Genomic DNA, 20,909 nt, shown 5'->3' on the forward strand with positions numbered 1-20,909 from the left:
TTTGAATAAAGAGTTTGTAGAGTATAATTATTGCTAAGTTCTTTATCTTTTCACATCCCCATTTCTGCTTGGAAATGCTCAGTACATCTAACATGTAGAATTATAAGAAGATGACTTTCATGCAAAGACAAAAACACAATCTTTGGTTATAAGTTTATATTTACTGATCTTCACAAAATTACTTTCCCATATTTTTCTCCTAAGAGACCATAACATTCAACATATGATGCTTTGAAAATTCAGGTAAAGAGCGGCTGTTTGTGACTGTTTTTTAAAATGTCATCTTATGGCTGGAAAGCAGAAACACCCAAATAAAAAGGAATACGTAATAAGGTATATATGTACGGTTTCAAAAAGTCATGAAAAATTATTTTAGTGTTAAAAATAATTTAATGCAATTATTTTAAAAGGAATTGATTTCAATACAGATTTAAATAAAAAAGCATATTATAATTCAAAATTGATAAATGCCCAGCTATAATTTAATAAATATAAATGAAGATAATTCCAGCATTAAGATGCATACAGTACAGATGAGGTTGAAACTTTACTTCAAATGGAATTATATGCCTCTCTGGAAAAGTTTGTGTATTCCTTAGAGAAGAGTAAAAATACAAGGGAGTTTATAAACTGTTCTGTGTAATGAGAACAATATTTCATGTACTGGCTAGAAAAAAATCCCATTGAAACTAACATTCTCAAACGATAATAAGGAATCAATGTGAAGTTTACATAATTTGAGTTAGTTATACAAATTATACAACAGTGACTGAAAGCTATTCTTGAAAGTTTTTAGAATAATTTCTGATATTTCTTTAAGATTACACATTTTATGCAATTAAAAAATATGCTCATGTTTTAAATGCTCATCTGCCATGAAGAATAAACATATAGGGCTTCCCTGGTGGCGCAGTGCTTGAGAGTCCGCCTGCCGATGCAGGAGACGCGGGTTCGGGCCCCGTTTCGGGAAGATCCCACATGCCGCGGAGCGGCTGGGCCCGTGAGCCATGGCCGCTGAGCCTGCGCGTCCGGAGCCTGTGCTCCGCAAATGGGAGAGGCCACAACAGTGAGAGGCCCACATAACGCAAGAAAAAAAAAAAAAAAAAAAAAAAAAAGAATAAACATATAGTTAACCTACTTTAAACTAGTGATAAAATTATAATTAATTGGTTTATAAAATAAATATGCACTTATATTTTCAATATTGTTTCTGTAGTCAAAAGTCCAAAATGTTTCAAAATGTTTTTCCTTAACCGTATTGAGAACTTAACCATTATTTTTACATAATTGGAGATTTTTAATGTTTTGCTGTTTGTTTATTTAATAGGTATAGGAGATGCTCAAATTTAATTTTTCTTGGTAAATTATGTTATTACTAATATCTAGATTTTTTTATGCCTCACTATTTTTGTATTTACTGTAACAGCAGGAGCAGTAACTTGAGCCTCTTTTCTTTGATAACATCATCAATAATTTTATAACTTAGTTTTAGTGTTTCTCATGAGACTGGTAATTATTATTTTATTGGTGCAACAGATCACAATGTCTAAATGTTGTGGTTACCCAATATTTACTGAAGTTCCATGTTATACAGTCTATAAATATAAGTAATGTTAGTACTATTCATTACTTTTCAAAATTATGAAAATACCCTTCAATGTTTATCATTTGAAAAAAGATGTTTATCATTTGAAATAATAAGATAATAAGTCTTTTCAACAAATGGTGCTGGTAAACTGGATATCTACTCTTACTTATTTCCATTTGAGCTATAAGCAGAGCAAATTAGAACTGTCTTCTAGAATCTGGATGACTTTCCCTCTACCTCAACCCAAGTGATAGTCTGTCCTGGTTGCCTGGCACTTGTTTACCTTGTTAGAGATAGAACATTCCACAGGATTCCACGTGGTCACTTGTGACTCACAGAATACTGGAAACCAGAGGCAGAGCTGCTGTGCCTTCAGAGCCATGGAGGGCCTGCTGACTGCCACAAAAATATCTTCCATTTTGTTCTGGGGCCCTGTGCAGGGCTCTGCTGGTGTTGTCAATTCATGAGACATGTTTCAGGTCTCTGGAATATTCTGGTATTCACTGCTATGGTGGTTTTTATATTAAAGAACTAACATACTTCAAGATAAAAATGCTACTCTAAAGGTTTTCTGCCTGGGTAGAAGTATGAAAAAATCTGTGAGAAGATTCAACTAATTACACAAGCCTATGAAGCACTCAAGTTGCTTCTGGTGGGGGCCAACACTCCAAAGTTATAAATGCTGTGTTAGGCAGCACTTAAAAATCTGAACAGGTCATCACTTTAGGACACAGTAGACTTTCTCAAAAAAGGACAGAAAAGTGAGCCCCTACACTTTCATTTCATAGACTGATGATGGTTTGCCTTCAAGGGCACACAAAAATCATTCAAAGATGCATCAAAATCCCCCCATCCCAATTGACTGATGGAAAAAGCATTTTGAAAGCCTTTCAGACCAATGTAGAGCAACTTTAGAAGAAAATAATGGAGGATTCAAATGAAAATTCTCATCATATGGAAAGTCTGCAGCTGGTTGCTCAAGAAAATGCAGGGTGGAAGCAAAGAGTACAGGAACTGAAGGAACAGAAAGAAATGCTTGAAAACTGAAAATGTGTGAGAGAAACACATTTTGTGGTAGAGAGGCTATAAAAAAATCTGTGACTGAAACCATGCTGAATATCATAAGTTTGCCCGATCACTTTAGAGAAGATTGCATGGAGAGCAACTCAGAATTAGAGGAAAAGATTAAATCAGAAGATGGAGTTCACCTAGAGTCAGGATTTGGTTTGAAGAAACTCATTGATGATGTTGTTTCCTAAAAAGAAGAAAGAAAGAATGAAAGAAAGAAAGAAAGAAAGAAAGAAAGAAAGAAAGAAAGAAAGAAAAAGAAAGAAAGAAAGAAAGAAAGGAAGGAAGGAAGGAAGAAAGGAAGGAAGGAAGGAAGGAAGGAAGAAGAAAGAAAGAAAAAACGAAAAAAAAGAAATGGGAATTCCCTGGTGGTCCAGTGGTTAGGACTCAGAGCTTTCAATGCCATTTGATCCCTGGTCGGGGAACTAAGATCCTGCAAGCCGAACAGCAAGGCCAAAAAAAAAAGAAAAGAAAGAAAGAAAAAAACCCAAGAAACATCCAGAAAATTAGGTGAAGAAAATCAAATGAATGAAGAGTGTACAGGAGAAATAAGTCTCTAAACTGAGCAAGTATCTTAAGTCTGAAAATGCACAGCTTGAAAGTGAGATTTAGAAGCTTCAAATGAAATATCAAATACTGCCTTAAGTATGAAAATGGATTGCAACTTCAGAGAAAATCAACTGAGGAAGAAATTCACTGCTTAGACATAAAGAAGAAATTTCCCAAAGTGTATAGGAACATGAACTACGGATATTTGAAGGGGAACTTCTACAGGAAGATGACCAAAGACATGGAAAAAGAATTGTAAAGAACCATTTCCTCCTATCAAAACCAGACTCTTTTCTATGAGGAAAGAGTTCAAGAAAGTTGGATGGCAGCTCTGTTGACAGAGAGAAAGCTCAGCAATCAAAGAAAAGATACTAGTGAAATATGAGTTTAAGTTCCAGCCTTTTTCAAGTGAACCTTTTGCTCTTGTAGTTCCACACACAGCGCACAGAGGCCTGCAAGTATCAGGGATCCCCTGGATCATCAGGCCCCCCAGGAAAAAGAAGGGTCACTCATGCTGGAAGGGCACAAGGATTCAGGGTCACATGCAGGTTTAATTCAGCTTTCACAGTAGCTGACCCTGGACAGCCATGATGACAGCATATTTGCTTGCGTTTTCTCTCGTTAAAAGTAATTTTGATTTATATCTTTAGTTTAACTAGTGTTATTTAATTGATGCTACAATTGCTCTTACTGAGTTTTGATAGTAGTATAATACCTAAGATAGTATTTTTCAAATACAGATTTGTTTAATATAATTCTATGAATACATTATTTCCACTTCATTGTTCCTTCCAGAATTAGATAGTATAAGTATTATATTTTTATTTAAAATAAATAACCACTATTATTTAAACCATCATTGAAATTTGACATGGATAGAGACATTTGAAACAAAGACCATTTCTATTAACAACAGCAACAACAACATACAAAAAAAGAAGGAGGCTGCAGGAGTATAAACAACAAACCAATCTATTTGGATCCTTAAACTGTACATTAGAAGCACATTCTACTTTCCACAGATTTAGCCACTAATAATTACAGAAAATCGTAGTTTTTTGCGACAGTAATAGTAGGTAGATTTTTGAAAATTAGATAAATTCAGTTATGAGTTCAATTCCTACCTACATTTATGCTCCTGTTATATAACTACACTCATATTTGAAAGGACAACAAACTCAATAGGTTTATTCATTTATTGGTCACCTCCTTTATAGATTTTTGTCTTAGGTTTTTTTTTTTAATTCTGTGTAGGGTATTGTTCTTCATATTTTACTTTTATGTGGGTCACAAAAGAATATTTTTCTTAATAAAACTTTGAAACACCTAATATAAAAAAAATCCATCAACTTGTTATTAAATGTATGAACTAGGAGGGCTGACCAAAGCAGTGAAACGGAATGTCAAAACAAATTGTGACTTTGCAATATGAGCCCAGGAACTCACCAGAGGTCCTCCTCTGGACCAATTCATCTTAAAATGTGCACATTTTTTCAAGTAATACCTCAAGATGCCAATGCCTGTACTAGGAGCTATTATCAAAAACTGTAAATCTTTTTGTCACCATGAATTGTACAAAGCAATCAATCTCAATCCCTTGGGACAAGAACCTTGCCAAAAAAAAGAAATTGTGTTTCACCCATCCTGAAGGACTAGTAAATCATTTCTAAATTGATGTCTAATGTTTACAGATATATGTGTATATATATATATATATATATATATATATACACATATATATATAATCTGTTTTGATAATGTAATGAATAATTTAATGATTTGCTAGAAACCATGTTTTCAGCATCTTTAACTCACAGTAAACATACTTGAAAGGCTAAGATGAAACTTTACTTTTTGAGATGTTTTTGTTTTGAACTAGTAGTTATTCTATGTTTGACTTTCTGTGGTACTATATTTTAAGAAAAGATGCATGAATTTCTTTAGTTTTTTGTATATTCTAGAGCCCTACTAGATGTTAATGTCTACCTCATGCCAATTTTATATTGCTTGAGTTGTTTCTATGTGAATTAAATGACACTGTATTCTTTAAATTTTAAAGATGTAGTTCTTTACTGCATATCAGACAGTGAAATTGAGTGGAAAGTGCATTGGACCAAACACTCCAGTGGGATCCTCACGTGTTGATATTCATACCTTCTTTCTCAAGGGAAGTTCTGCTTGTACCTAATTCCTCCATAGTTAATACTGTACACCAGGATATCTGTGCATATTTTTTGGAACGCTTTTATGGAAAAAAAAAACTTGACCATCTGAGTCAGTAAGGATTTCTTCTGACATGAAGTTTGCATATAACATAATATAGAAACATCTTAGGAGAGATCTTATTTTTGATAAGTCACATTTTCTGTTTTTGACAATAGGAAACTTAGTAGAAGCATTTTTATTAATGTAAGCAACTTAGATATTATCAAACACTCAAATGCATATACGTCAGTTTGTTTATGGGAATATATATATTTTGACATATACATATAATTTTGGTTTTCAGATTTCTAACTTTTAGAAGATTCTATGTAAGCAAAGCATTTCTTATCATGCTTTTATCTACCCTAAGCTATCATATGTGTTTAGCAGAAAAGTGCTGGGCACAAAGGCTCTGCTAATATGACATGTTAAAAATGCATTTAATTAAAAATATCTTTAAGTATTGTACTTTTTGTCAAGTTCTGTAACTGAATTACATATTGTGTAAAAACTAATCAAATATTCAAAAACTGGCCTCCACGAGTTGAGATGTAAAAAAAATCATGGAATTTTACATGGAAGTGGAAATCAAATTACTAATTTTAGTTAGGCTTATGTATAATGTATATTTTATGTATGGATATATGACATGCATATTTTAAATATAGATATAAGTAATCAAATTTTAAAATATAGATTACACCTTTGTTTATTGTGGTAGTTTTGAATTCTTTCATTTAGCTTGTAAGCTTGAGTTTGCCTTGGAATTTTAAACTTTTGAAAGAGTCAAGAATTTATTTTGGAAATTTTACATGTCATCATCAGGCCATCTCACCCTTTTCCCTCTCTTCATTCAGCATAGCATTCTTTCTCTGTAAGACGTCTGGCTTGTCCATTTCATTCCATCTTCTGGCCCTTATGACCTAGTGATAATTTTAGTGATTACATACAAATTCTTCTATTGCATATGTGTGTGTACATTCTGTCTTCCTCATAAGAAACAGTCAATTATGAAAAGATAATTGGGTATTTTTAATAAACTCAGAGTTTGAAAAAGAGTAAAGGAGAAGCATTAGGAAGGATATTCTCTGGTTTATGCTGGAAAACATGTCTGATGATTATGAGAGTTAAGTATTTTTTTGGACTATTTATTTGATTGTCCCAAACTTTCTACAAACTATAAATTTCTATACATTTTAGGAAAAAAAAGTCAACCTTCAAGGAAAATCTAAGTGAAGATAACCTTCTTTTAATTCTATTTTGAGATATAACTGCTTGAGTTAAATATTTCTAAAATATTCAATATAAAAATATAGAAATAAAAATACTTCTAAAAATAAAATATAAAAATAAATTTTAGGACATCTGCATAGAGTAGATTTTCATGGCTTTTTCTTTACATATCTTGAGATTATAGTAATATAAACATTGTAAATGTACAAAATTTGCTATCAGGCTTGCTTGCTTGCTTTGAATAAAATCTTTACTAAACTTTAGCTCTTTTAAACTTTGTTACTGCCAAGATCAACATGGGAGAAAATGGTTTTGACAAATTTTGGAGTAGTAAAAAGCACTTTAGCAGTTTGCATAGGTCTTCTTATATTGTTATATTATATGTGATAGACATATAGAATGTATTGGACATATGCTTCTGTCATGAAAAATTATAAGTAGGACTGATGTTAAGACATAGCTAACTGTTGAATAAATCTTTAATGCAAATGTTTAGACATCTTCAGTGGTTAAATAGGTAATACTAGAGAACCTGAGAGGCAAATTAGAGTTTTGGGTTGTGTTGCAATTGGTCACTCTGAAAGGTCTGTCAGAACATAGCATCCATTTAGAAAATCCTTAAGTATATTTTATTTAAAATCTCTTTATTTCTTTATACTATAAAAGCTTTAGTGACCTGACCTAGTATTACTGATTGATAATAATACAAATAAATTAATTGAGTCATTACCCTATTCCTAACACTGTGCTAAGAGATTTCTATTGCTATCGCATTTTGTCCTCATGGTACAGCTATTATTATCCTGATCATGCAGCAGGAGAGATTGAGAGCCAGAGATGGGAACTAACCATCCATGGTGCCCTCTACAAGTGGAAGGGCAACTTGAACTCCAGTTAGTCAAGCATCAAATCTTTAATATCTCTGTGATATTGCTTCTCTGACTCAAATTTCTTAACAAATTCAGTAATTTATTTTTTCTCAACGTTAGCTTGACATGAATTATGAAACTAACATTCTTTCATAAATTGAAAAACCTTTTCTGAGCTAGCACTTACTAAAAGCTCCTACATTTTCAAGTAGAATGAGATTCTACATCCCTGACCTCTAAACATCCCTCTGTGTGGAATATTGCACAAAATATAAGCCATTATATATAGAGAGAGGCATTTCAGGCCTTCACAGATAGTTTTAGTAGTGAATAGACTATAAAAAAACACTTGCAAAAAAGTCTTTAAAGTAGTTTATTTTGGGGGACCATCCAAGAGACACTTTTCTATCTATTTGATTAAATTTGTATTAAGCTTTGTTGCTGTATTGATTATACAAATGCTGCACAATTGGATTGTATCATATCAATTCCTCTATAAAGTTCTTTCCCTTAGGACTTCATCATGGCCTTTGATTTGGAGAAGAAGCAATACTAGGAAGTTCTGTTTGAAGAATATTTACTAATTATCTGAAATTTTTACTAAAAGATACTGTCCATTTTTGCATATATCATAAAAATTCATTTGAAAAAATTCCTATAAAATTGGAGAAATGTTCTACACAAAAATATCTGAGGTTTCTTTAATTGAACAATAGTTATTCAATACAGTGTGTACTGCTTTTTATCTTACCTCTGATAACATTCAAAACCAAATTTAATATATAGCTATAATAATAACTGTTGCCATGTTTGTTTGCATTATTGTTATCTAAACATCAGAACAATATACTTAACTACCTAATTGAGTTCTCCTCATGTCCGAGAATGGACTCATTGATGTTCTCCTTCAAATCTGGTCCTCCTCCAATGTTCTCTGTCTTAGTAAATAAGACTACCTTCTATGTGCATACACATCAACTTGAAACCACTTTTTTCTTCATGCTCCATCATGAAGCTTGTCCATTTGACCTCCTGAATATCATTCACAATTTTCTACTTTTCTCTCTTTAGAACTGTCATTTCTTGACTGATCTACACTTATCTTACTCTGGTATTTCTATGCCACCTCATTTTTTTTTTAACATCTTTATTGGAGTATAATTGCTTTACAATGTTGTATTAGTTTCTGCTGTATAACAAAGTGAATCAGCTATATGTATACATATATCCCCATATCCCCTCCCTCTTCCGTCTCCTTCCCACCCCTCTAGGTGGTCACAAAGCACTGCGCTGATCCCCCCTGCAATGCCCCTGCTTCACATTAGCTATCTATTTTACATTTAGTAGTGTATATATGTCAGTGCTACTCTCTTACTTCATCCCAAAGTGGACATATCCACTGCACTAGATGTAGCTGGGAGAATCAGAGTGACTGCCCATAGAAGAAAATACTAACCCTAAGTGTTCAGTTAAATGAACAAAAAATGCATAAGAGTTTGATTGTAAAAGCCAGGAAAGTAATAGTTGAAGGTGACTCTAATATAGTTCTGGAATAGATGACAAAAAATTTTTTTTAAGTTCAATGTATCTTTTTCATGGACCAGTTATTCCATAATTTCTGAATTTGATATGTTTTGAATTTTGAGAAAGTAGAAGAGATGAAATAGAGTAGCAAAATACTTTTTAAAAAATGTTTTCTACCATACAAACTACAGAGATATCACCCTTGTTTTCTGCCATCCAACCAGAGTTAGATTGCCCATAATCCCTAGTCTGAGATGTGCCCACATAACAGGTGTCTAAGTAATACAGTTTTCCTCCTTGTTCTGAGCAGTGCATGAAGTAGGAGATGTTCTCTCTGCAGGGGGGACTGGACCTTTTTCTGTCACTTAAGAGCAACTGTTTTTTCTTTTTTCTTACATCTGTAGGAGCAAGCATATTTGAAAAACCCTTGAGGAAGTACCTTGCTCCAATTAGATGTTACCACAGGTTTATTTGGGGATATAGAAAAAATACAACTAATAGTCTTTCCATAGAGTTTAAAAATAAACAAGCACAAAATTTTAGCTAAAAGCCAACTTGTGGCTTTCACACAATTTGTGGCTTAATCCAGAGACCCACATTATAGAGACTTTAATGTTTGCAAGCTCCGCAGAATTCCTTTGGACATTTTAAGTTACAAATATTTCACGTTATTCTTGGTAAAGTCCCAAATGCTTTTTCTCATCTTCCAGAAGAAGGGTGTAACTGATGTTATAAGGTTTTACTTGGGGAAATGGAGACATCAAAATGGAATTCTCCTGAAATTTAATTATTATTAGCATCATATTAAGTATTGGGGATCAAATAAAGTGATGTTAGAGTTGAGTCCTAGTGAGTTTCAGAGTTGAGAAGTTTGCTAGGTGGTTCAGGGGAGAAATGGTATTACAGAGATGTAGACAGGCACCACATTATAAAGAAACTTTGTGCTATACCAGGAAATTTGCATTTGACATTTCAATGTGATAATGACTCACCAAGGAAGTTAAATGGAAGAGTGATATGACAAGATGTAAATTTTGCAGGACTACTTTAGAAAGCATGGCAGAGGATAATAGGGAAGGGAATAGGGCAGGGACACCTATTAATAGATCTTTGCCTTAACTTGGGTTAAATGTGATAAAGGCCACCGTGAAGAGCTAACATTAAATGCAGACATATTCATGAAATTAAATTGAGCAAACCTTGTGATTAGATGTGAAGGTTGCAGATACCTCAGAAGTTAGTTGGCACCAAATTTTCTGGGACAACTGTATTTAAAAAAAAAAAAAAAAAAAAAACACCCCAGGGCTTCCCTGGTGGCGCAGTGGTTGAGAGTCCACCTGCTGATGCAGGGGACACGGGTTCGTGCCCCGGTCCGGGAAGATCCCACATGCCGCGGAGCGGCTGGGCCCGTGAGCCATGGCCGCTGGGCCTGCACATCCGGAGCCTGTGCTCCGCAACGGGAGAGGCCACAGCAGTGAGAGGCCCGCGTACCGCAAAAAAAAACCCCCAAAAAACTCAAGAATGATGATAGATGTTATCATCCTCTTTTGTTTTCTGATCAGTTTTGCATATAAATTCTGCACTAGTGATGTCTCCTGAGTACTCTGTAATCACTCTTTTTCTCCTTTCAGCCTGCTGATTACTTCTCTTTGTATCTTCCCTGGTTTAATCATTGTACTTGACAAGTAAAGGGAGAAGGACAAGAAGGACCTCAAGTTAGTTACCAAGTTTGATCCAGCAATAAAAGGAGTAAAACTGAGCTATTCCAAATTGTGTTCTCATTTCAAACCCCAGTTGAAATAATAAAGTACATAACTGTGTGCATTTGTATGCATACCACCCCTGAGGCCCATCATATCCCATGATTTGTGAATTTTAATTCTTACCAAATGACTTTTAGAGAATGTTTATGTTTATTCTAGAGTCACGCTAAGCTAGTGTTCTAGCATTAGGGAAACTTTTCGGCAAATGTACTCTTGAGTACTTTGTCTGATTTCACACATTTCTATTTTATACCTATTTCTTTTACTTTTTGAATATTATTATATGCTGATTTTTCTCATACAGCTTACTTTCAAACATATATGCCATTTTTCTGCAATGTGCATCTGCACTATTATTAGATTGCCTTCATAATTTTCTATTTTCTATTTTAATCAAGGAAATTTTTAAATGGACTTTGCTTTAAAAAAAGAAATGAAACAAACTAGAAAAACCCTATGATGTCTGATTTTGCAAAATAGTTAAAAACAGTTAACTCCATTGAGAACAAGTTGCTTTTAGCAACAGCCAAGTTATACACAGAAAAAGATCATCAGAGGGAAGGAGGAAAAAATGTTTCAGAGACATTGAAGTACATCATGAATTAAAGCTCTTTGTTGGTGATAGTAACAGAAAAGAAACAAGTGTACAAAAGAAATATAATGATCATGATGAAGAACATATATTAGGAAAGGAAAGAGGCAGAACCACAAAGAAATAACAGCCTCAAACAACAACAGATCTAGTGACCCACCTGATAGCTGGTGGTATAGTCTGCTTCTAATGGCAGACAAAATTGTGTAGGCCAATAGCCTTATCAACAGCAATCCCAGGCAAAGGATGCAAAGGTGTCCTTTTTCAATACAGAGGATAACTGTTCAAGCCATACTTTGACAGGGGCACCCTGAAGTACAATAATACATTCTGCCTTTGAAAAATGTGTTACTGTAGGTTATATACAGTTTGACATGGTACCAAGAAGACATGCTGTTATAAACCGATCTATTGTATGGCAGCTGATAGAGTGAAAAAGCAGTATGATTTAGAAAGGAGGTTACTCTAGGCATCTTACTAGAGTATGTAAAGGCTTATGAAGCAAACATAAGACTTGGGAAAGATGAATTTGCACTGAGCTGCAATAGGATTCATGAACATGACTGGAAATCCCAACAAACCATGTGTGCTTTACCTGCTGGGATAAATGTTCATAGAAACTTCAAAGTTTAGAACTTTGTAGTACTGGTAACATCAGTAAAATTTCAGTATACTTTAGTGTGTTAAATTAGGTTCTATGATTTAAAACATACCTATCTAAATAAGTGGGGTCATTTTTTTCTGAGAGAAACATAGTTACCAAATCGTGGATTATGATAAAAAATAACTGTAATAAAAAATATCAATTTCCATACTAAATGGCATCATACAGATCGTTTAGGTCCAATCCAAGTGGTGTGTTGGTAAAGCCTAACAACGGGCTCTCTGGGGGGTAAAAAAGCCATGATTTGCAGCATTTACCAAATTCCATAGTTAAAATACCTCAACTATAGCTGATTTCAAGATAAATTGGCATAACTGAACACAGAGTTTTGAGAAATTATGCATACAGTAGGCTCTTACAAGTCTGGTAGGAACCAGCTCCAGAACACCACAGAATTTAGATTGAAAACATCTTTTCAAGAAAGATGTCATATCATGATTTTCTGTAAGAAGTTTACAAAGAAAAGGGAATTTAGAATCAGAATAATTTTATTGAAAATGTGGTTTCTTAAATGAAAATCAATAATATACAGTAGAGGGCTTCCCTGGTGGCACAGTGGTTGGAAGTCTACCTGCCAGTGCAGGGGACACGGGTTTGAGCCCTGGTCTGGGAAGATCCCACATGCCGCGGAGCAACCAAGCCCATGCACCACAACTACTGAGCCTGTGCTCTAGAGCCCGTGAGCCACAACTACTGAGCCCACGTGCCACAACTACTGAAGCCTGTGCACCTAGAGCCCGTGCTCCACAACAAGAGGAGACCCCACAATGAGAAGCCCACACACCACATGGAAGAGTAGCCCCCGCTCCCCGCAACTAGAGAAAGCCCGCGTGCAGCAACGAAGACCCAATGCAGCCAAAAATAAATAAATAAATAAAATAAATTTTAAAAAAACCAACACAGTAGATAAACTCTAGAATTTTAGAACTGGCAGAGTTTTTAGAGTTAGAAGGTCACCAATCAAAACCATAAAATGAATTCTCTTCATGGCACATGACCAGTTTGTATTAAGACTATAACAGGTCTTCTAGCCCCAAGCTATTTCAATGTTCTGTTATACTCTAGTATTATCAACTTAATGAAAAAGTCATAATTAGATCAACCAGGTGCAGTCTCTACTGAAGGGACAAGTGGAGCTCTAGGGGACATTAGGAATATTCTTTGCTGCAAAATTACTGTGCTCTTGAAAATAAAAAGGAGAAATACACAATACAATACAAATACACAATACAAATGCGGTTGATAGTATGAAATTTGTTTAAGGTCACATAGTACAGGTAGTTAGCAAAATGCATCACACTACAATTATGGATAATTTGAGAAAGGGTAGTCATGGATTGCAAGACTGATATGGGTTTTCAGTACTAAAACACTGATTTTTTTTAATGTTATTCGCATTTCAAGAAAAACCTAAAAGTTTTTAAGCTAGTACAAAATTTTTTCATTGCTTTGTAGCAACAGTGATTTATTTTTTCTCAATATGTATAATTTATATAGGCACACATTCAGAAACAAGTATATTTTCCTTAGTTTGTGCATATGATTAAGGTGAAGAAAAGTACAGTTGTAAGAAAATAAAATGGGCAAAAATAGTGAACGTGTTGATACAGGGGCTTCCATTTCATTCATACCTGCTGGTATGGAAACAAAATTCTGTGTTTCATAGATTCAGGTGCTAGCTAGGAGACTGGCTAGATATTTTGATAAATTATTGAACTGGTCAAAAAGTTCATTCGGGTTTTTCTGAAAAATCCGAACTAAATTTTTGGCCAACCCCAATAATTCACTTGTGATATTAGTGAATGATCATAACTAATCATATCATGTCCTTTAAGACAATCTCCTCTAACTGTAAACATTTGCTGATTAATTAACACCACAGTGAAATGGTCTTCCACAAAACCCAAAACTACAATGGTCTGTTTTTTTCCCCTCTCTCTCTCTTCAACCTGTACATGTGGATTTTTTTTTTTCTTTTTCTATCTAAGGAACACTGGAATCCCCTAGTCTCAGTTCTTTCTGCTGGCTAAGCAATCCAGGGGCAGCTTTTAATTTACATTCTTATCATATAATTTTTTAAGCTGATAATTCTAATAAGCACCTTACCAGTTCCCCTATGGATTTTTGCAACCATTTCAAGCTTTTTACATTTTCTATTCAAACTTTATTTTACATTGCCTGTCATTTCTCATATGTTTCTGAAACTCTCTTTCTGCCTCTGGGTTTTGGAGGAAAGAGTGGAGTGGAAGTGCTATTTCTCCTTCAAGCACCAGGTATTTGTTTTTATATTAGAGGCATACTTTTCCTGAGAACTCTATCAAGTTGTTTTGACTTGTTAGCCGAAATTCTTATTATCAGCCTGAAGACTTCATGTGTTCTTTAGTTTTGAAAAAATAAATTGTGCAAAACTGAACCAAGCCGGTAAAGTACAAATGCCTTCACTAGTTGACCAGGCAGTTTTGGTGTGACATTAATTTGAAAGAACCTCATTCTGAACCACTGAGGGTTTGCTATATGTAGTGTTACCTCCACTATAAAATCTTGTGTTTAACTGTGTATACACAGATATTTTATCATCAGACGTAAAAGCAGAGGTCTCCCTACTAGCTTTCAAAGAAGCTGGTGTCAATTTGCTTGCACTTTCCATCTTCAGGAAATGTAGAAAGAGAGTTGTTTGGTACTAAACATTTGAAAACGTTTACATATATCATCTAAGGCCATGGTTTTCAAATTTGGCGAGCTTAAGAATCACCAGAAGTGTTTGTTTAAATGTATTTCCAGGGTCCTCTCACCCAGGAATTCCAATTCAGGAAGGCATGCAAGTGGACAGATGTCCAGGCTTTGCAAAACCTGGCCTAGGAAATAGTAAATTCAGCGAAGAAAAAAAATCTATCAGACTATTCCACTGACGTTATTTTTTCTACAAATGAATTGACAAGATAAAATAGTTGATAAAAATAACTCTTCTAGACAGATTCTTCACATACTTTTCCTCTGTTTTTCAGATGATATTAGTGATAGTTTATTTTAAAAGACATTTAAACACACTTTAGAAAATATTACTAACGTTGCACATTTTATAGCACGAGTTCATGAGAGCTATTAATTGCATTTCTGATACAAGCTATGTACTTCAAACAAAATTTTAGCCTAACGCCTTGATTTTAAAGTTATGATTTGTATACAAATAAGGGATTTAAGGTTCATCGGCAGTAAGATCAAAGACTGTAAGGGAAAGTTGTGTTGTCAGCTTCATACATAAATATATTAGAGTTTCTCTTAGGGATAAAGCAACAAGAATATTTAATTATTGCAAATTTGTGGGGGGAGCAGTGTATATTATTTATTGTGGCATTTCATGCTAGATTAAGCAACATCATAGTAATGCCAGTGCCATTTAGAAGCTAAAGAATTAAAATAGAACTCCCCAAAGGACAGAAAATCATTATAAATCTTGTTGTTTTATACCAAAATACTTCTTTGCTAAAATTTTAACTTTTCCTATATGTATTTCTTTATAAAACAGCTAGATGAAACATGCGCTGTGATATAAAATACTATTATTTTGTAATAGGAATGAAAACCAGATTTCTAAAATCTATTTTAAAAAAGTAGATACCCTAACAAACCTTATTTTCAGTTTTCTATATAATAGGAAATTCATATACTTGTAGCAAGAACTAAATATAATATTTAGAAATATTTTCATTATTTAATCATTTTTATACTTTTGATAATTTTTAAGTTAAATTGTTCTTTATTCACCAATAGGATCAAATATAATTATATTTATTAACTCACAATACTTTCTATTTGAAAAGTTAAAATACTGTTAGAGAACTTAGACCCATGAAAATAAAGATTTCAGTGTGTATCCTGCAGAGATATTAGAAAATAGGAAAATTTCACATACAATGATTTATACAACAGAGAAGGCTTATTGAACTGGGCCCCATGCATTTTATAAGTGGTCTTAAATTGCCACTGCTTGGGACTTCCCTGGTGGTACAGTGGTTAAGAATCTGCCTGCCAATGCAGGAGACATTGGTTCGACCCCTGGTCTAGGAAGATCCCACATGCCGTGGAGCAACTAAGTCCATGCACCACAACTACTGAGCCCGCGTGCCACAACTACTGAAGCCCATGCCCGCAACAAGAGAAGCCACCACAATGAGAAGCCTGCGCACCGCAACGAAGAGTAGCTCCCACTCACCACAACTAGGCAAAACCTGCGCAGAACAATGAAGACCTAACTTAGCAAAAAAAAAAAAAAAAAAAAAAAACATTAAAAAAAAAATTGCCACTGCTCTTCAGGGCTCTGCTTTGCCCCTGATGTCCTGGTCCCAAATGAGCGATGGAAAGAAAGAAATCAGGGTGCTACTTATAGCAGTCAATAACAGTTGTGTGGGGATCAGGAACAGGTCTTAAATATGAAAAAATGCTTCAAAAAGTATGCCTGCATAATTTATTTTTTCTAATTAAATAGTACTGTATTATATGATTAATATCACTGTATATACATATATATGAAATACGTAAATTGAAAAACATCATTCATTTAATGATTCTGAGGGTAAATATCGTCAGGAAAATGTGCTATATCCCAGGCAGTCTCAAAATCTTGACTATGCTAAGTTAATCTTAGACTAAATTAAAAGGATAGTGAAAAGTAGGTTAAGTCTTGACTTGTGACTATCTCAGCTTTACTTTTCATTTGTGACTTTATTTAAATAAAGGCCCTGGTTATAAAAAATCTGTGATGTGCATTTCCAATTTGAGGTTCTGCATAGATGATTAAATGCTAACCTATAGAAAAACATTCAATGGTGTAGATAATTGAAGAGCTTATAAAAAAGTTCATCAAATGCAGAAAGAAAACAGTAAATCTTTGAGTTTTCAATTTTAAAGTCATAAAAAGTTACATTTTATATCCATATATTCTTTACTAGCTATTGCATATTGCATAGTGTGTTTAGACAAAATCAACATGGAAACTAACTAAATTCATTTGTTAAAACTGTTTGCAAATCCTGCTTTTTATTTCATTCTTGTTCATTTACACTGTACTCTGATTTCTCACAGTTCTGGAGGCTGGAGAGTCCAAAATCAAGGTGTTGGAAGGTAGATATGATCTTCAGTGTTCCAGATTCCATAACTGTGAGAAATAATTGTTTAAGCCACCCAGTCCAAGGGAATTTGTTTTAGCAGCCAGTGCAGACCAAGGCAAGTAGCAAGGTTCTAGAGCCTGAACCATATATTTTCATATAAGATTTACTGAAAGCGTTCTTTAGATTTCAGTAAAGAACAAGCATTAAATATCTCCTATACCTGTTCCAAATGGATTTTAAACTGTCTTTACCAGTATAACAATTTAAAACGAAGTCTTACCAGGGGATTTTTAGGGCAGTGAAATTAATATGTATAATACTGGTGGGTACAAGTTATTATATATTTGTCAAAATCTGTGGAGTGTACAACACAGAGAATGAACCCTAATGTAAACTATAGCTTTATTTAATAACAATGTATCAATATTGGTTCATCAGTTGTAACAAATGTACCATACATTATTAAAGATATTAAAGAGGATGAGAGATATATGGGAACTCTCTGTACTTTCCTTTCAGTTTTCTGCGAACTTGAAAGTATTTAAAAAAATTCCATGAATTAAAAAAACTTGAGCCAGGCAAGTGTTGCTTATATTACGACGAGTGTCATAGGTCTATTTTAGTTGGGAGTTAGACCCAGCAAGTGATCAGTGTGATAAAATCTTCCTATGGTCCTTTTACTAGCATTATATTTTAGTCTGTATTCTGCCTAAGAAACACTTTTATGTAGAAGAAAAATACATGACTTGTTCATATTTCCAGTGAATTGAGTAATTCTTATAACAATTGAAATAGTCAGAAAATGAAAAAATAAACTCAGATGTAAAACTGAAACTGCACTTTCCTTCCCTTCAAAATAGCATTTGCAGTGGGAGCTGGGCATTACTGAAGTGGTCATAGAAAGAAATTCATCTTCTAATAATTTAGAAGTAAAAGACAGTCACTATTTAACAATAGTAGGGCATTTAGTTTCTCTATCTACACTTTTTCTGACTATTATGACTGTGTTTGACCCACCTCCCTAATTTTTTAATCTTATTAGCTCATTTTGAGAGAAAGAATGAGAAGGGTTAGAAAACTAAGAGTGCCAGGATTCCAGAGAAGTACAATCAGTAATTTCATTGCCAACTATTTTAGATTGACCTATTATATAGATACTAATATTTCTACATTGTCAAGTCTGGCCTCACTCATGTAGACCATCTATTCACCATATAATACTGACCACATGCTGTAAATAAAACATGGGCTAAAGATATGTGTCTCTTATTGTTCTGGGCTGCTATTCCTTGATTCTAGAATACCAAGATTGAGAGGCCACTTTTAATCTTGAATATTGAACAATAGAGGCTTAAGCTGGATGGAATGAAGAGTCACTTTTTTTCTTATGATGAGTGTCCTCTATCACATCATGACAGATGCCACATAGCATTCCCAGCTTATTTTGCATGTACCTTGTATAATTGCAAAAAATATATCTTACCACCCATTATAGAAATATGACTACTACTACTGCAACAAATAATAATAATATAATAATAAACCACCTTTTTTTTATCATTAAGCTTGGTGTCTACTAAACCAGTGATTCTCAAACTTTGATGTGTTTTAAAATCACCTGGAGAGTCTTCAAACCCAGATTTCTGACGTTCTGCATTCGATGTGCATTTCTAGCAAGCTCATAGAAGACATGCCAGTGTCGTTGACCTCCAACCACAGTTTGAGAACCCCTATACTAAATCAAATCATTGATAACAAATCCTGCCAAAGCTTCAAGAGATAAAAAGGTTTTCATAGTGGGAAGAGAGTCCAGTTATGACAGTTAAGCATGTATCAAGATTTCTTCCTGAGATAGTTTTAAAAGAAGGCAGTTTAAAAGAAGTTCTTAAGAAGAACTACTTGTTATTTGACATGTCTACATTGATAGTTTTCTTTCAAACTTTTGCTGGACTAAAATTAGAAATAACCCCTAATGCATGCTCTTTGACCTTTTGAATGTATCTACTTACCCATGTCTAATATGGATAACATTTTCTGATATAAGACATTTCTCGCAATTATTAATCTCTAAAATATATTTTAAATTTAGTTCTACATTTCATATTAGAAAAGAAAGAATAGAAAATGAAAGACAGGACATAGGTGACTTCAATTTCCACAGAAAATATGTGGTAAAATGATGATGTAATTTGCAGGGTTTCTGTTTGTATGTCCTTAGAAGGAAAAGAATTTATAGCCCAAACTACTTCTCTTCAAAGAAACATGCAATGTGTTTCATGACAAAAACAGGACCCATTTCTTTTTCTTTTCTTCAGGTTGGAAATTGTTAGGAACGGATGATAACTGAGGCAAAATATTGAAAAACTGAACTAGAAAATCTTCACAGCTAGGTAAAGAGAGCCATAAAACATTTCTGTCAATCACATTACTTTAAACAAAAAAAAAAAGAAGAAGAAGCAGAAATTAAACTGTGTTTTAAAGAAAAGGATGACACAATGAGGCGAAATGAAATTTCTTTGGTTTCTTTTTTAATTTGTAAGAGTTAATGCTTTTTGTACCTTTGTTGGCTTATGATGTGTTGTATTGGCTTTCCGTTTTTTAAAGACAAGGTAAATATTTGGGGGTAATTTTGTGAACCACAAACCTCCTAACAGTTTTGATTTCACGGAATCTCACTTGCCATGACATTAGTAAAATATTTGTAATTTTTGTTGCTATTTAATTAGCAGAAGAATCAAATTTAATATACTCTTTACCCAAAGCACTGTATGAATGCCTGTCAGTAATTTTAGACTTAGTGATCAGAAGATCAGACTCAAGGTAAAGATGAAATTCTATAATGTGACTTTGAGAAAAGGTATATGCATGATCAAAGAATTGTAAACTACAAGACAGGCAGACCTGAGGAATATTGAGGAATTTGGATGGGTTTTACCTCCTGGAGACCTATCTGCTTTCAGTCCATCCTCTCTTATTACACTCTCCTTGAATGTGTTCCTGTTGTTAAAGATAGAGCATTTGTCATTAAAAGTAATCATCAGTTACTGCTTGTTGTTTTAATGTATTTCTGTATACAAGTATTTCTATTTTTAAGAGTGTAGGCAATATTTAGGAGCTAACTTAAATTACAGTTGTCATCTCTTCAAATTAATTATTTAACATGTAGAAATTAATTCATGCAGAAGAGTCATGTTTTCAAAGCCCAAGAAGGATGAGAAACATTTACTCTCTTATGTTTCTTCTCAAGTTGCATATTGATTACTAAGAATTATTCTTCTGTGGTAAGTTTGCCACATGTCCTACAAAGATACATGCAAACTGATTACCTATACCTAATGTCCTTGCATCTTTTCCTTTTCATTTCCAGTTAAGATTTTTTTTTTGAAATTCAGCACACTATTTGTGCTTTGCTGATGTGTACAGTATTTTGGTTCATTTGTCATATTTACTCACATATTGGTCACCATGCATAATTGCTGTACGTATACTTTTGCATAGGTTATTTGTATTGAGTGGCTTACAAAACAAGAAAGAAAAGGGCGGCAATTATGCAAGTAAATATGGCATACAATTCTGTTTAGCCAGTATGGTGGCATTAAGTATCAAAACAAAGACTCATTTAATCTATTTCTTGACATTTTCTGTTGCTATTGTTTTATAGAAAAAGTTGGAAAAAAAAAAAACCTAGAAAGCTTGTTTTTTCCTTACTTGTCACTGATAACTTGAGTTTGTGTCTTTGTTCTTTC

The 20,909-nt window shown here is 33.8% G+C and overlaps 1 protein-coding gene across 1 annotated transcript in view; it reads left to right on the forward strand.

The window, feature by feature from the left end:
• Positions 1 to 20,909, forward strand: part of CADM2 (cell adhesion molecule 2) — a 1,104,423-nt gene that overhangs the window by 451,515 nt on the left and 631,999 nt on the right. The gene's annotated exons all lie outside the window — the stretch shown is intronic.

Source organism: Lipotes vexillifer, unplaced genomic scaffold (assembly GCF_000442215.2).
Source record: "Lipotes vexillifer unplaced genomic scaffold, Lipotes_vexillifer_v1.1 scaffold380, whole genome shotgun sequence".
NCBI lineage: Eukaryota > Metazoa > Chordata > Mammalia > Artiodactyla > Lipotidae > Lipotes > Lipotes vexillifer.